The following is a 15,747-nucleotide window of genomic DNA, read 5'->3' as shown; positions in this document are numbered from 1 at the left end:
TTTTCTCTTCCTGTGTTAATTCACTTAGGTTAATTTGCATAGGATAATGGCCTCCAGATACATCCATGTTTCTGCAAATAACATGATTTCATTCTTATTTATGGCTGCATAGTATTCCACGGTGTATATGTGCCACAGTTTCTTTATCCAATCCAATGTAGTTTTTCATTGACTTTAGTTACAGAGCATGGTAATGCTAACAGATGCTCTAAGGGATCTCCTGTATTCCAGATTTATTCTTCCTTATGTCCATTGTGGAGTAGTAGTCCAATTTCTCCTTGGTAGCTTGCCTATCATGCCATGTGATGATTCACCTTAATGGGCAAGTTGAGGCTCCCTGCCTTTTTTCTCCATGTAGTCAGTGTACGTGAGTGAAATAAGTTTTCCTGATAATTTGAAGATAAAATTACCTTAGAGAATGACTAGTGATAATGAACCCAAAAGTCATTTAGAGCAGAAATGTACATAGATGTTACTCGTCAATAGGTTGATGAGGATGACTGGTCCTAGGAAAATTCAATTATTTGTAAAATGAAACAAAAGAAATTATGCACTGCAGAAGAGAGAGAAGGATAATCTACAAGGTATCTAGAACAAAAAGAAAATATAATGAACAGGAATTTGTCTGTTTATCCAGCATTATCAGAAGGAGAAAGGCCCTGAATCTTGAAAACAAGAATATATGATCATTGTATTGAAGATCAGAGACAGTTCATCAGGGTTTACCATGGCCTTGAAGAAATAAATCCTGATGATTAGGAGACTTCTTTTACTCCATTCCAGTTATACAATAAACTTTCTGCTTATGAAATCAATCTCTCAACAGTGTTGAAAGAGGAAAAATAAGTATTCTAAAGAAGGCAAATTTTACAGCCAATAGAAGGGTACTTCTTCTACTTGACATTTATAAATTGGCGTTCTGATGCATATAGACGTCCCTATACATGAGTTTGGTGAATATACATGAGTCCTAGGAAACTGATTGACTTTAGGTATTTTGACAAAACTGTATTTGAGAACTGCTAGAGCTGAAGATTAGACACTGGGTCATGGGTGACTATGTTAAGTTATTATCATTTCATGGGCTTTCTTTTGAGTGCTGATCTGTTTTTCTTCCATTTACTACTCTCTTAGTTCTCTCAATAATAAAAATACAACCCAGTATAACTTGCTTTCCTTTCTCTGCTCTTCATTGGCATTGGGGTTCCTGAATGCTTTGCATGTAGTCCCACATGAATCGTGAAGAAAGTTATGTACAGAGACATTAAAGCACATTCTGTGGATATAAGATGAAGTGTGTATAATTTTATTAGTAACTAACTAGATTGTAATTTAAAACACAATGGTGTTCTACATTGCAGTGTATTTATAACACAGATTCTCAGATCTCACAGGGCTTTTGTATAAAACCTGTGACTCTTTAAAACCTCTGTTCAAATACTACAATTGGAGGCTCTGAAGGGCCAAATACTTGACCCTTCAGAGTATTGACCATATATATGACAAGTATTTGACCATTCAGAGCCTCCAATTGTCACGGCAATTACATTTTGTATCTAGGGTTACATGACAGTGAGAGCTAGTGATCTTTGATTCTGACAACAATGTTTCTTTCTTGGAGCAGAAGTTTGTCCTATACAAATTTTCTTTCAAACTTCAAATATAAAGGTCAAAAAAGTAAACTCAAATGTTGAGCTAGAAAACATGTTGAACGAAGGAGGTTCTCTGGTTGTGCCTTTGATATAGGTAGGGACTCAGCTGGGTGCCTCATGATGGCCAGTCCTGCCCTTGCTTGGGCTGGGGTTCTTTGCTCCAGTGCCACAGCCGCATGGCTCAACCAGCTCCAGAACCCACTGACTAGTAGAAAGCAGGACTTCTGGACAATAAGTAACACAGCACCAGAAGAATTATCCTTAGGCACTACTTAAATGTAACATTGCCTAACTAAACAACTTGACTTAGTGCTATTTGCTGTGTAAGAAGAGAGGAGAATTGAGTTTAAAATTTCATTTTGCAGGAAAGGCATCATTATTGTTCAGCCTCTAGTCTTCCTCACCTAAAACATATCAACCATGGCACAAGCACCTACAGAACACTTCAATGTCTGCCTGACATTGCATTACATAACAAGATCCAAAAGCTGGGCAGGAGACAGGGCTGGAAAGTTCCAATATCATCTTTCCTGTGTGAATTTTAAGCCATTTTTCACTTGCTAAGTCATTTCCAAGAATATAAAGAGAAATAGGCATTGTTGTATGAACAGAATTCGTTAATTGAGACTGTGAATTTTGAAAGTGCATTTGTAATAACAAAACCTCACTAAAGGTAACAATCAGGAGGACTCTTGGAATGGGGACTTACTTAGATTTTCTTCAGATGTTGCTATGTTTGAGGATATATCCATGGGTTCAGAAATAAAAATTGATTTGTTTCTATTTTGTTTTCTTTTAAATTACTCTTTCACTCATCTCTTCTACTTTTATGTGTTTGTTAAGTCTATTTTGTCTTTAACTCTAGATTATCGGCTGTAGGTGTTCAAAAACTTGTCATTATTGTATCACACTTTACTTCTATACAAGTGCAGCAGCACTGATGTCATCTGGTGACCATTAAGTATCCATATTCACTCGGCTACTAGTTATTTTACTGCCCCAGGTAGATTGATAAATCTCTTATGTTGGTAATTTACAGAAAACCTCATTTAGAACTTTTCTTCAAGATATTATTACTTTTCATCAATTAAGTGGATAGAGAAAATGACAACTGGAGGATATCAAGACTATTCAAGAATGTGAAAAGTCCTTTGTTAATCCTCCAATCAACAAATATTTGCTGATTAATATGTTTAGTACTAGTTTATGACTTTAGATTAATTCGTGTAATATTTTATACCATATTTTATGTCATTGGTTAAATTATTTTATTAAAAATATTCTGGATGGGTCATTTCTCCAGCATCAAAATTTTCCATTGTAATATGGAATTAAATATTTGAAAATCTAGGTATAATATAAATATGCCACTCTTCTATATTTCTCTTTTATACTCACTTTATATACCTCTACATAGCATTCATAACTTTGTTGAAATTGATTGATTTTTTAATCTAGTTGTCTAGAACACAAACACTTTGAAGAATTTCAAGAATGTGTTTAGATCACTGCTTTATCCCCAAAGACTAACTCAATAAATGTTCATTGAATAAATCACTTTAAAGGAATCTTCTTACAAGGCAAGTGATTATAAATATTTAAACAATACCTTATTGCTAGGTTTTAATGTAATGTTTCAACAGATTTAGTGAATGAGACAAGTTTGTTGAATAAATTACAGTATTTAACTTTAATTTTCCCATTCCTGGTTCTCTGTCTTCTTTTTGGAACTTTGTGCACTGATTTGGTATGCTTTTCCACAAACTTAAACATTTTGTTAATTAATTTTAGTAAAAAAAATACAGTGCCTGGTTACAATTTTAATCATAGAATATACTTTAAGAATCCCAGCCTAGGAATAGTAATTTTCCTACAATACATGACTGTCAGTTCTAATGTTTGGAAATTTTATAAAAATATTTATTTGCTCTTTATATTAGTTTTCTGTTGCCACTGTAAAAAAATGCATTAGGGAAAAGAGCTAATGCATACTGGGCTTAATACCTAGGTGATGGGTTGATAGGTGCAGCAGACCACCATGGCACACGTTTACCTATGTAACAAACCTGCACATCCTGCACATGTACCCTGGAACTTAAAAAAAATAGCACAAATTTAGTTACTTAACACAAATTTATTCTATTACAGTTCTGGAGGGCAGAAATCCAAAGTCAGTTTCACTGAGCTAAAGGCAAGGTATCAGCAGGGCTGGTTCTTCTAGTGTCTCAAGGGGAGAAAGTGCCCCTTGCCTCTTCCAGCTTCTAGACGCTGGCTCATGGTCTTCTTCATGCATCTTCAAAGCATTTTACTTCTCCTGTCTCACTGCCTTCTGCAGTCAAATTTCCCTCTGCCTCCTCTTTTAAGGAAACTTGTGATTATAGTATCCAGATTATGTGTGGTATACTCAGATATCTAGGATAATCTCACCATCTCAAGATCCTTAAATACACCTGTAAGGTCCTTTTTGCCATATTAACATTCACAGGTTCCAGGGATTTGGAGCTGATATTTTTGTAATGTCATTATCCAGTCTACCATACCCTCCTCTATTAATTCAATTTAAAACTAATAAAAACATTTTATGATGTGCATTAAAGGATTTATTTTTTATTGATGCTATTCACTACTTTGTCTTTTAAAGAATTAAATAATTTTGATATAAGAACATGACAAATTATATTCCCATATAAAATACAAAATTGTCTCAAGTTGTCATTTCCAAGATGTCCTAAATCTGTTCTTGGTGGCTGTGAAAGATTGGAAGGTCAATGGGTTAGAAAGGAAGTTTGGTCAGTGGGCTCCTCACTCTCCAAAAGACAACAGTGGAAATTGACTTTATTTCTTTCTGTTCTGACACTTTTCCCCTCCTATTACCTTTTTATTCAGGAGTGGTTACAGAAAACATATGTTTACTCAATTTCAGATTCTTGCCTGCACTGATGCACTGTTCCAAATATGTCACACCCTCTAAAGTGTCCATCAGTACTTTTTTATAGGCTGACTCCTGTTTTCTGAAAAGCTTTTTCAATTCTCTTCTTTACTGAGAGCAATTAGCCTTCAGAACTCAGCTTGGGACTCACTGCTTCTGATTCCACCAGGAAACCCCGGTGAGACCCTCTTATATGATCTCAACACACCAGCCCTGAGCTATCACATCACTCATCATCCTGGATTGTGACTACGTATTTATTGGTCTCTCTCCTCCTCTAAGTTGTGTGCTCCATAAAGGTAGGGATTGTGCTCTTCAGATTGTTTGTGAATAAGTAAAGGCTTGTTCAATGATTATGTCCTGAATGAATGAATGAAGTATCACTTACTAGTGAGTTGACTTATGTCACTAAATTCCTACTATTGCAATTTTTGGCTCATGCACATTAAGTAGAGTCTGAGGTATCCTAAGAAAATGACTAAAGCTTTTTTATTTATCCATAATGATATTATAAAAGTGTTCATATGCAAAATATTTTATATATTTGGGGGTGGGATCATATGGATAAGATCATACATTGGCACATGAATTTGTGGTTCTGGACAAATGGACCAGTCAAGATGAAACAAATATGTGTCACTATCCCTGTGAAATGATATTAGGTTCTACATAAGAACTCTGATGAAACAGCCATTTTTACATAAGGGTACTGGAGTTATATCTGTTACCACAATACCTAAATAAAATTATACTTCCAGTAAGAATACTATTGTTTAATGCTTTGGTAGTTGAACCTATACATGTGTTTTATCATTTATTTGTATTTATTTTAACAATGTAAAATAAGAATTCTGAATGTACTGATTGATTTCACCATAAAAACTGCATATACACACATTATATATATTTACATTATATATATATATAAAATGTAAAGTCACTTAAAGATTAAGAAGTCAGTTACTCTGCATGAAGTACATGTCATTTCGGATATCTGAAAAAAAATACAGGTTTGAGTTGGGATGAAAATTATTTTCCTCAGGCAGTTTTGTAGAAGGTAGAATTTTATAGTTAAAGTAGAAATCTTGAAAAAATGTCTGCCTTTCAACTATCAATTTTTTTTTTTTTTCAAAACAGGTCTTGCTTCTTCACCCGGGCTGGAGTGCAGTGGCATTAACATGGCTTACTTAGTCTTGACCTGCTGGGCTCAAGTGTCAACTATCAATTTGTAAATCAATCATTTCCATCTTGAAAAATCAATGACCATCAACAGTCAAAAATTACTAAGTTCTTACTTTTTTTCCTGAAGGTAATATTGGTCTTTTTATTTATTTATTTTTACTGCTAATCACATTTCCTGGGCCAATTGAGAAACTATGCAACAATGATACATGAACATCCATTTCAACTGTGTATAAATAATACTTATTGACTAAACTTCAGGTTTATAGTGGAACCTGCCAACCATGGAAAATAGAGGCTGACAGCAGGATATACTATCCAAATTCCACACTTCCTGCCAAGGGTCCCCAGCATCTCGGTCACTTCATTACTCTAAAGTGAATGCCCTGGCAAAATGGATGCATGGCTTATACAAGCAGGGCCACACACTCCCAGCATGACTTTGCTTCTGCTGACTTCCAGCTTCCTAATTTGCAAAAGTGAGGACTTGAGCTGATGGTGCTTTCTGAGGCCCAGCTCTAACAGGTTAGGACCTGGATTCTGACATTAATTTTTTTATTTTTTTAATACAGAGATTGAGAATTTTTGTTAATGGAACTACAACTTCAAAAGCAAATAGAAAGTCCAGTTAATTTGAGAAATGGGCATCTCTAAGAGCCTAAAAGACCCAGTAGATATATTTTTTCCTTGTAGAATTTCAGAATACTGGGACTGAGAGGGACCATAGAAATCACTGATTTTACTGTGTATAGTTTTAAATTTTTTATTTTACTTTATTTTTTGGTAATAATAATAATAGTACATATTTATGAGGTACATGTGATATTTTGATACATGCATACTACAGGTATGCTTGTGTTATTTTTAAGATATGGACACTTTCTCCTATAGAGGTAGTGATTTGCCCCAAATTAAAGAATCACATATAGGACTAGAATCCAGTCCTTCTGCCTAATTATTCTATTGCTGTCTCCACTATACCACAATAAAGTAATTTAAACATAGTTTTCAAAAGTTACTAGGCCTTTCAAAATTCTGAACCAGATAAATAATTTGCATTATTCTCCACCTGGCGGTGAGAAGTGGTGAGAAGAACAGTAGATTGAGATCACAGGATGTGGGTAATATTGACTGAGGTTATTTGTTGCAGCCCATGGGATTCCCTGCAGTTCACTGAGCAGAAAGAGAGGAAGTCCTTTGCCTATCCTGGCACCACTAAGACAGCAGCTGCTCCCGCCATGGACGGGAGCTACAGAGTCAGGAAGCTGTCTGTCCTCTGAACAGGAAGCGGCTGAACTAGAAAACTTTGATGAATTGTAAAGTCAACACTGTGACTGCTGGCTTCCAAATCCTACTGCTTCTGTCACAATATGGGGCCCCTAAATGGATGCACTGCACCCTGTCTCTCGCTACACGCAACTTCGATCTGAATGAAAGTCTTATGTAAGTGGATTTGAATGGCAGTACCTACCTCTATGCAGAATCTTCCCTTCAAATCAGACTGGAAAGTGGTATTTTTAGCATAAGAGAGAGGCCCAATAGAAGAGGGTTAGAATGGCTCATGAGTGATTCAATCCCCAGTATCAAACACACTGGTTTTAATCCTTCTTGGATGATCACGTGATCTTGGGACAAATTTAACCTCTCTAAAACCCCAAATAAAACAACGGATGTGAAAGCAATTTATTGTAAAGAGATTTACAAATGCTAGTTATTTAGTATTACTCTCCATGCCATTTGCACCCTTCTAGCTATTCCGGCTTCTGTTTAGCCTGTGTGGTGTGCCAGTGGATAAAACACAACGATCTTACCAGAATACAGTACCACCCTTTTATCCAATCCCTGAATATATCTGCCCATGAAAATAGTACAAAAGGGACTGGGGCGTATGATATCTTTAGCTTGGACTTATTTCCATGGCTATGTTTAGAAAAGTGTTTTAATGAGTCTTCTTGTTAGCAGGCTACAGCTTAATGCCATTTGGCTCTCCTTGAAGACTATCCTAAAACTATTCTTGATCTTGAGACTTATTTTACTTTAAAGTAAGCTGGCACACTCTGAGTCTTCAGCTGGTTCATTAATCACCTGGTGAGAAATTAGTTACCTTAGAAAACTTACTGGTGTCCTTTGGCAAAATTTTGGCATATTAAATTTAAAATTTTTAAAACTACATTCATAATCTAACTTGCCCGCCTGGGGAAACTGACCCGCCCTATGGACGCTCACTATTTTCCAGTGGTGTAGGGCTGTCTCTCATGCCCAGATGATGGTCCATCTTGAGTTCCATCCTTCCTTTCTTCTCACCTGCTTTCCATCCCCTCCCCATGATCTTTGCTATGGCCCCCCTCAATTATTTTTATTTCCAGAGCTATGTAAAATAAAAATGTAAAGTACGTTCCGACATATGCTCGTTAAGTTCTCTTGGATAACGAGCCATAGTTATTGTGGGTGAGAAAGAATGCTCACTGATTCATTTTGTAGGGAAAACATGACAGAAATTAATTTTCAGTATTGGCAGGTATTTGTACTTACACTTCCCCGTGCTTAAAAAATATTTCATGCCAGTTGAAAAATGAATTCAACATTATGATTTGTAAATATTGCTTATAAGGATTATGAAATTTTCTGTAAGAAGTAAGTTATCCCTACTGTGACTGCGGAGTGAGAACCTGAACTCTTTCTGATGATGCCTGAGTCCTTGGGCAATCTCTCTGGCCCTCAGTTTCCATCTGCATAAAACAAGATGAGTTTCATCTCTAACATTCTATGAATCTATGAATTTTTAGCTAAAAGGGACGTCTCTTGCCCATTTCACAGATCTACCCCTAAATAAGAATATGAAGACATAATACTAAAGGGGCATTCCTACATTCTCTTCTCTTTCTACTTTTTTTCTCCTCTCTCCTTCTCCTTCCATCTGTCTTTTCTCCTTGCACTCATAGACTTTAAAAAATTAAACAAACAGATTCTGAAGAGTTGTCTTTCTTTACACAATCAGAGCTGGAGGCAGACACAGCATTTAAAAGGTAAGAGTGGAATTACCTTTGAACCTCTGGACTTATTCTTAAGGGAAGTACTAGGACATACATCACCAGAACTGTGTCAATAGGGAAAGTTTTCACTTTCTTCGTTAGCCTGGTTAGTTATCATGAACAGTTACATATTCAAATGAATCTGTCAGGGACAAGAGTCTGGTGCTCGAGTTCCTGCTCGGCCCAATGACATTGATTTGTGAGCATAATGCTTGGCTGCGGGATGTGTGACAGATAAATTTTATCAAAATTAAGGCACAATTAAACATTTCATCTTCCTAATTACTGGCTGTAGATTCAGCCTGATGACCATGTGCTGTAAGAAATCAGCGACCATTACACATTTTAATGGAGCACAGCTGTCTTACAGCTTGGTAATATTTGCACAGTGCCACAGAACTGTAATTTATGATAAAAAGAAAAAATGTGTATTGGCACTTTTTTGCCAAAATAGATTAAGGATTCATATACTTTAATGAGATTTGGACCTAGTCTTGGATTATCGTTATAAATGATTTATGTGCATGTTGGTGGACTCCTGTAGTTCGGAGTTGATTTGTGTTTTGGTCTACCAATATGGAATTCAATATTTATTCTTGAGCCAATACCTATCACTTTCCCCCTCTTCTCTTTCTTTCACGTCTTACCTTTCTTTCACCTCTTACAAAGGACAGATGGGGAGGTGAACAAAACGAAAAGGCAATAGCAAGAAGGACTTTGTTGGAAACAACGGAAGCTTCTTTAAAACTCAGGGATTGAGTTTAGGGAGAGGGTGGACAGCAGAAGCTGAGGCACATGGCCCTCTCGGCACCACCCTGGCCCTAGATGCATGGGGCAGAGCCACACGTGGGCCTGGGGACCAAGCACGATTGCAGAAATGGCCATTGCTCTCCTGAGAAGTGGGGTGATCACGATTAAAATCTCCTGCTCTGTATTTTATAAATGCAGGGAACGACTCATTTCCCCTCCCTTCCTGGGACTCATAAGAGTACTAATGAAGATTATTATGAGTTATTTATAATTATAAATGGCAACGTGGCAGAGCTACATCTCCTGATGCCTACCGAAAGGACCTCCAGGCTGTGAGTTTGGCATTTCTTGCTGTTAACTACTGTTGGTGCCCATTTCTCTTTAGGACTGTTCTTACTGAAAAAACACTTGAAAGTGCCCATGTCTGTGGATGAATTGCTTTCAACAGATTGGGCACCAGTAAGGTCACCAGCAATAAAAAAATGTGCATGGAAATTGTATGTGAACTGTTATGCCCCTGGTGCACAGTTGTTGTTAATAAATTGAAGAGTAAATGTAAATTGTTATATCCTATTAGTAATTATTATGATGATTAAACTTGTCCAGAAAGTTGACGTCATAATCTCCAATCCTCCTTCTATGAAAAAGATGCGTCTCTCTTCAGAAATATTTCTTTTCAGAAAGCACAGTGGATGAGAGAAAAAGGCGAGATACCAGAATCTACACGAATCTGCTCAATTTAGGTGTTAACTTGCCTACTGAAAACAGAGAACATATCCTAATGAATTCAGCAGGCCTAAATATATACATGTAACAGGGAAGGAAGAGCTCATCTTTTTATCATCCCAATCTTCTCCAGGCTTGATTTATTTCAGCACTCATATGCTGGAATGCTTCATACTGTACCAGGTTGCATATGCTTGTACACTAATTCTCAATTGCCGTATGCAGTTTGTGACAACCATCTGCTTCGACCTCCCTTTGAGTTCTTTCTCCCACTCAGCCCAGCTGAAGTAAAAATATGGACAGAAACAACTTCTGCAGGGAAATGAAAAAGTTAATAGGAGAGTTAAAGTTACATTGTGTATCTGCCTTTCGCATGGATGTGCTCCTGCCACTTAGGCTTCACTTATCAAATATTTCTGAAGTGCAAAGCCTGACACTTAGCAGAAAGCTGTAAAAAATGCCATGTTTCCTCTGACAGTCTTGGCTGTGGAGGAAAGGTAATAATAAAATATGTACATCCAGTGCACATGCCAACGCTAGAGCCCACAGCACTGCTCCAGCAACCTAGACTTACAGTATGTAGCACCTTGTCACACACCAGAGGGAGAAGGGGGAGAGGAAGACTGAAGAGGGAGGCAAGCATATTTGAAAATGCCTAAAAAGAAATCAACAACACATTTTGGAGTTTGACTTGAAAAGGAAGGTTGATTTATATTTCCTAAAAATTATTGAATTAGAAGGTAGGAGAAAAAACCTCTATAATAACAGAGCTCAGCTCTTCTATGTTTTTGCACAGAATGTGAAAAGAGAAAACAGAGAAAGGTGTCTGAGAATTTTTAAAGAGAGACCATGCATTTGTGTATTTGTGTTTGGGAGGGAGATTGAACAAAAGAGTGCTGAAGTTATTAGAAAACATACCACTGTCCTGAAAGTAATAATATTGTACTTCACCAAATCACAGGCACTACTAATTGTATCAGACCTGATCTTTTGAATGCTGAAATGGGAAAACGTGATGTCTTAAAATTAGTGAGAAGCCACACACGTACACACCATGGCTGTGTGTCTAATCATAACAATAAATAGAAAAATGGGACCACAAGAAGAATAGATGGTATGGGAGATTTATGGGAGAAGGAGGAGAGAAAAAAATAAGAGGAGATGAGAAAGAAGAAAAAACTGGAAATGTATAGAGAAGAATGCAAAAGAAATCTGAAGTAATACTGTTACATTTATATTCAGAAGACTGCCATCATAGTCTCCGTCTTCCAAAAGCATTAGTGTTTCCTCAGGAAAAGCACAAAGTGAGAACATCAAATGAAATTGGCAGATAAAGAAAAAAGAAACATCCTGGATATAGTTCTGATGAGTTTCAGATGGAATCAAATATAAAGCCTGGTGAATCATTACTAAAATGGGCAAAATACAAGTTCAGTGTGTTCTCTTGGAGTCTGAACTGCCAGATTCTATCTAATTATAATCGATCAATTCTAAAAGCCACAAGTCATGCAAACATTATCTGTTGCATTTTACCTTTAAATTTAGGTGAATTATCAGATGAATTTCAGTATAAATATATCAGAAGCAGATTGTATAGCTGGGATATATGCAACCAGATTGTATAGCTTGCAACTATTGAAATAATTTTAAAATTCTTTTAGGAAATCCCAAGGTAATTGTTAATGATCAACTGAGAGCATGGGCTTTGAAATCAGACAGGCTGGGTTAAAAGTAAGCTGGAGTTCTGACTCTGCCATTTATTAGGTTGTAGACTTGATCCTCAGTTTCTTTGTCTATAAGACAATTGAAAATAGCACCTATTTTACTGTTGTTAGAACAAAATGAGAAAGTGTATGTAAGTAACCTAGAACAGTGCTCAGCACATAATAAATGCTTAGTAAATGATAGTTACCTCTCTGAGAAAAAGCTTCATGGAGACGGAGAAGAGGGATACTGAGAAATGACCAAGGACAGTTGTGGTGCATGGGACATTAGTTTTTTCATGGGCAGGCAAGGATGTGAGATGTTAAATTTGGTCATTTGAGAAAATGTGATCATATTTTGTCATCATATGATGGTGACGCTTAAATATATAAGGAACATTCATGCCACTGATTCTTTGGCAGATATTCTATAGAACGGTGGTACATCACTCCATTTCTGGAAATATAATTATCTCCCTTCCAAATTAAACTGCTTTATCTCATGAAGGATAAGCCCTTGCCACCTTTTGTTGATTAATGCTTGAAGTCAGTTTGAAATATGTGGGACTAACTGTGTTTGTGGTTGGTGTTACATATTACATATATAGATTATAGGCACATACACTTATTAATGTATTTTAAAAATCTTTTGTAATTTCAATTTTCAAAGGTGGTCTCTATTTCATTTCTCTTCATCTCTTCCAGAAATTGAAAGACCTGATCGCTTTCATTGTTATTTTCAGTTAACTGGATTCATCTACTTTGATTTGTGTTGTATGGAAGAATTTTTAGACACCAGATGCCTAAAACACATAGGTTAAAAGCAGGTCGATTTCAATACAAGACTATCATTTTACAGTTTAATGAATATATTTAAAAATTCCATAGTTACAAGCCTGTTGACACAGGCACGTGAAATTTTTATTCTCAGCAAATAATCCAAAGCAAAAATGTTTTCTTCAGACCCTGTGTACCTATCAGTCACTGATGAGAGCCCAGCACCTGACACTATGGTTTACGAAACTTTGAAATGGAGGAAGAGGAGATGTAGCTTGGGGCTCTTGTTAATGGTTACAGAATCCTCACACCGCAGCCAAGGCTGGCAAAGTCAACAAGAAACAGCAGGGCTTAAATAGCTCACTGCTAGTCCTAGCAGGGTTCTTGTCAGTCAAATATATTCACTGCATACCTATTGTGTGCAGAATGCATCTTTTCACTTGCCAATTCAGCACTGAGAGGTTGGTTTAGCTTTTTTATCTTTATGACCTGCAGACTGGTAACAGCCTTTCTAGCAGTATGTTCATTTTAACAATAATTTATTCCAATAAAACAAGGTGGATGTTCCCTAGATATGGCCACCATATGCCCTGAATTTTCTGAGATAATCCTGATTTTATGTAATTTTGTTTTCATTCCGATAAAGGCAATGAGTGAAATACATAATGAAATGTGATTTCAATGTTTTATGCTATTCTGAGATTTTATATAATGAATTGGCAAGTCAGAAAAAAATATTTTGCTAGATTATGTTTATGAATTTCTGGTTTGGAAAATGTGGCTACTGGGTGGGCCCTAGTATTCCTTATAAATAGATTTTATTAAATTTTTTTTTGATGTGTGCATGGTTTTGCACAAAACCGTGATATTTCAGGAAGGTGCGCTAGCATCTATGGACATCTTTGACTCCACTGATGACTTCCCAGTTCCTCTGTCTCATCCTTCAAGGCACACTGAAAGTTACATCCTGATGTAGTCATGGATCTTACATGTGTTAGGAATCTTTAAGTTTCAAATCACAGAGACCCCCAGCTCAAACTGACATAAACAACAGAGGAAATTTGCTAGATCACACAGCTGTGAAGGGCAATCAAGACTGGCTGTAATTGAAACTTAACCTGAAAACTCATGTGATGTCATCAAGGACCAGTTTTTATCTCAGTTACTCTTATCTTTTGTGTTTATTTCATCCTCAGACTCTACACAGGGACCCCTGACAGTCTTCAGGTGCCATCAGGGTTTCAAAATGGCTTAGCAGTTCTAGATCTTGCATCTTCCCGTCTCACTGGCAAGGAAAAGAAAGAAGATTTCTTTAGGTAGTCTCCATGGAAGAGAGAAGCTTTTTATTTCCAGAAGCCAAAACAAACATTTCCTCCGTTTCATTGGCTCTGTTTAGGTTCTGTGTCCTGTCTTCAACCAATTATTTGGCCGGAGAGATCACAAGAGGACTTAAGCTAATCAATTCCCACTTTAAAATTTGGGGATGAGGTCAATCTTATTTATATCATGAGAGGTGATTAAAAATGGTTCCTCCAAAGCAAAGTTCGAGTTCTGTTTTCAGGCTATGGGAGGATGCTGGAAATAATAAAACAACAAATGCTCACTATAAGTCTCTGTGTTTGAGCACACTATAAACACACACAATTTCCTAGAAGTGCCTGCAGTGTAAAAACAGTCATATCATGTAGATGTTGATGTTGAATGGCCAGCTAGAGTTGACTCACACATTAGCTGAAAGTTTCTTTCTCAAAGGTTAAGCACACAACTCATGAGATGAAATTTCATGCCTCATCCAAAGCGCTACCCGGAGAGATACAAGTTCACTCATAAGTAGTCAAAATTACAAATGTGAAATCAGGAAAGTCCAAGTGGGCAGAACAAAGAAATACAATAATATCAACCTTTCTTTTCAAAAACATGGGCATTATGAGGATTCCCTGAACCACCGAAGAGTGAGGAACATTCTAGAATCAGGGATCTAAAGTGATACAAACCCTTAATATGGTAGCTCCCAAACTTGCTCCATTATAAATATCACCAAAGGAGTTTTTGAAAAACAGAGATGCTGATGTTCTACTTCAAACCTCCTTAATCAGTATGTTCGTGGGGCCTAATAACCTATATTTTAACAACAGGCAACATACATTGACTTTCTCTACATTCCTACTTTTCTACTGTAAAAGTCATATAAATTTATGCAGAATTGGGAAAGTGTCACTCAGAATTGCTTATTCACCCATTTAACTAATATTTCTTTTATTTTTATTCTGATTTAGAACCTACTTCCAGGCAGTAAATATACGGAGAAGAATAGTCAGATATGGCATCTGGATTCAAGAAATTTATGGTGTAATAGGGGATACAGTTAATAAACAAGAAATATATAGACATATGATTACAACTATGATGTTTACTACAAATGAGATGTGTAGGACGCTAAGAGAGTGATTAGAAGACCTAGCCTCATCAGAAAAGCCTTGACGAAGCCGTCCAAGCATGTGATACACATGCTTGTCTGTCCAAGCATGTGATACAATCGAACCTCCAGTACTAGGTGACAAAATTTAGGGTTAGTCTAAGACAGACCATACTTCATTACAGCATGACTAGGGAAATAAACTGTACATTTAAGAAATCTGTGGAAAGAGATCTTAGGGTAACATTCTCATCACTGGTGTTTATCTTTTACAGATCTCCCTAATGTTTATTTAAACAGAGCTGAAGCTATTTCCTGGTATCAAAGACCAAATTCCTAGAACTAAGGGATTGCTGATTTTGCTTTTTTCAGCAATTACCAAGGCAAATATCAAGATCACATATGTAGATATGAATGTTGATGCTATGTGTTTGAAACAGGCCTTTCAGACCACTGCAATTTAGTCAAACAGTTCAACATTTCCTGTGTCATTTCTCTTATGTAAAATTTGAATAGATCAATGCAGGAAATGTTTTGTCACTTACATTCATAGGAATAGATTCTATTCTATTTGTTTTCT

The sequence above is a fragment of the Pan paniscus genome, chromosome 7, assembly GCF_029289425.2.
Source record: "Pan paniscus chromosome 7, NHGRI_mPanPan1-v2.0_pri, whole genome shotgun sequence".
Classification (NCBI taxonomy): Eukaryota; Metazoa; Chordata; class Mammalia; order Primates; family Hominidae; genus Pan; species Pan paniscus.
This window is presented reverse-complemented; position numbering follows the sequence as displayed.